This window comes from Nanorana parkeri, unplaced genomic scaffold (genome assembly GCF_000935625.1).
Source record: "Nanorana parkeri isolate BGI_ZX_2015 unplaced genomic scaffold, ASM93562v1 scaffold2555, whole genome shotgun sequence".
Lineage (NCBI taxonomy): Eukaryota > Metazoa > Chordata > Amphibia > Anura > Dicroglossidae > Nanorana > Nanorana parkeri.
In genome coordinates this window covers 3,521-6,478 of record NW_017308823.1, presented here as the reverse complement: position 1 = coordinate 6,478, position 2,958 = coordinate 3,521, and positions in this window count along the sequence as shown.

Below are 2,958 nucleotides of genomic sequence, written 5' to 3'. Positions count from 1 at the left end.
TCACAGGTAGCTTCCGTGTTTTCTTCCTGGACGGTCACGTGACGTGAGGGAACGGGCCAGTGTCCGGGGTGTCACCGAGTGTGCTAGAGAACAATAGCGTGGCATGTTCACAGTCTATAGAAGCCAGCTGTCCCTTATTTCTTCCTGTTGTCACTAATTATGAAGATTTGCCCTAGAATTGTTTACATTTCTAGACTATTGTTTGTGGTCATAAACCAGAACAATTCTGACATTTCACCTATGTGCATATTGATTGGGTAAGCACTGTAGTAGGTTCAATTTAGGCTGAGATTACAAATCTGTGGTGTGGTAACACATGTGCATGACATCACACAATGCGTGTGGCGCTAAAATAGCCCATTCATTTCAATGGGCCGCTTTCTATATCACAGCGCACCACAATGCATGATCAATGGAGTGAACATTTATGTACTGTAAAGAAAAAAACAGTTATAATTAGGGGTCCAAAGAAGAACTCCAGGATTTTGTTTTATTAACCCTTGCTGTAATGCTACCCCCACACTGCAAGGGTTATGTGCTCATTTGTGCCTAGGTGCTAAAATACCACGATATACTCACCCAAAGTTCTGAGCTCGCCAGCTGTCACGCTGCTCCCTCCAGCCTGCCTCCTCCTCTGCAGCAGATTGGAATGTTCCTCAGTGTCCTCGTGTATACACTGTGTGATGATTTACTGGACCTTAGATTGCTGCAGAGGAGGGGGAGAGGCATTCCAGGGACCAGTCTAAGAAGAAGCCAGCTTGGAGCTTTGGTGCAAGGATTTTTTTCCTACACAGGCGAAGGGGCATTTTTACGCCCCTCTCCTGGCGCCCTCAGGCGGCTGCCTATGCATCCTTATGGCAGCGCTAGCATAGACATCACATAAAGCAGCACTCCAAATCTAATCGGAGATCTGTGATATCCATGTTACAGGTCAAACCAATTATCTCAGAAACATTTAGAAGAAAGGAAGACCATCAGCTACTAGTGCCCTATATGTGAAGCCACAAGCAATGACACTCCAAATAGTTTACTGTGGAGCACCCCAATACAAAGACACCCCAAAGTGCACCACTCTAGAAAGCATAACTAAGATGTCCAAGGTACAGCTCACACTGAACTTATGCAGCATTTGGGAAAAGAATGACCATCATCTACTGAAGCCCTGTATGTAACGCCACAGGCATTGACATCCCACGTCTATTACCATGGAGCACCTCAATACAAGGACAGCCCCCCATAGATCTTCACTAAAGAAAGCATAACTAACAGCAGATAACAAGTGACCTTAAACTGATGTTTAACTGCTTCAGGACCACCTAACCTAGATAAACTGCAGTCCTGAAGCAGTTTTACCAAGGTCACGGCTGCCGCAGCCGTGTAAGAACAAGTGGCGATGACTGTTTCATATACAAGCGATCCGGCGGCTATACAACCACCTGATCGCTTTAACGGTGCCACCAAGTGTGCCCATCCCCACTTCGCTGTCCCCTGTGCAGGCACAGCAGGTCTGTCTTCTTCGATTGCAGGGAGATCAGCACACTCTCAGCTGCTGATCTCTCCTCCAATCACTGGCCTATTGGGTGCTATTCACTTTCCATGCTTTTTTTGATGCAAATTCATCAACTGTAGAATCAGCCAATTACACTACAAACACGTTTTATGTACAATATGTTGCAAAAATCATGTGTCCTGATGAATTCTGCGACATTCATTGTGGCTGCTGATGGGTTGATGGTTGCACAAATTCTGTGTAATAATATGTTAGGAGGCCTTACACTGACCACAATGTAACGGAGGTATTCTCACTTTCTGCCAAGGTTACGGAGGTATTCTCACTGATCGGCAATGTATCAGAGGTATTCTCACTGACTGCCAATGTAACGGAGGTATTCTCATCTCTCTCACCGCCATAAGTTTTACAAAGCCCCAGACACACCCAATCACCAAAAAGTCGATACTTTTTTTTTTTACCTCCATTCTCATCTTGGCAAGAATGAGGTGTACCCCGCTCCAGCAGCCTCCTGGGATATCCACGTCAGAAATCTCAGCAGGCCAGTGACATGCGGTACCTCTTGCCCCGGGTGAGGCATTCCCCTGCCTCGCCCCCAGCACGTACCGCCCGCCTGCCCCCTTCCGGACAAAGCCACACCCTAACTCGTCCCCAAGTTAGTGTAAAGGCGGAAGGGAGGAGCCTCCCTGTCCCTCACTTGCTCCTCACTGCTGAGGCGCCCCGTCCATGACAGGTTACATAGCGGGGAGGATTACCATGCTGTGTAACCTGTTAGATGCCGATCTGAATGGAGAAAAAGCTGTCAGCTTCACACAAGCTGACAACTTTTTCCTCCATAAATCTAGGTGAGGCTCTGCCTCCCCTGACCGCATGTCCCTGCAGCAGGCAGCAGCTTACAGAGAGCTGCTGGAGGAGGTTGGACCCAGTAACACATCATTTGGTGGCTGGCTGCCTGAAAGAGGAAGAGACAACCAGCTAGCTGCTGATGACATCAAAAAAGGAAGATGGTGATGTGGGACTCGGCGAGTGGTGGGGGATTGATGGCTTACAGCAGGAGATTTGCTGGACAGATACGTTTGCTACTTGAGCCCAACCCAACAGACAAGGTAAGTTGGGGTTAAAAGCAAAACAAAGCTGATGAGGATGAAGTTCCTCTTTATGTTTATACATTTTAACCTGATGTTTTATATCTGTTTTTTATTATTTCAATACACTCTTTGATTTACAAATAAACATCTGGTACATGATAAAGGATTCCCAAAGCACTATGATTTAGCTAAAGAGGAAGCACAACAAAAGTATTGCAGTTTTAAACATAAAACTGAGAATTCTAATAAGGAATAAGTCACTGGGATAAGCGATGTAAATTTCACCTTGTGCTATTGGGTTCTGTAAACAGCAAGCTTTTTTAGTATACGTCGTAAATAGAAAAGTGAAGAAAAAAAAGA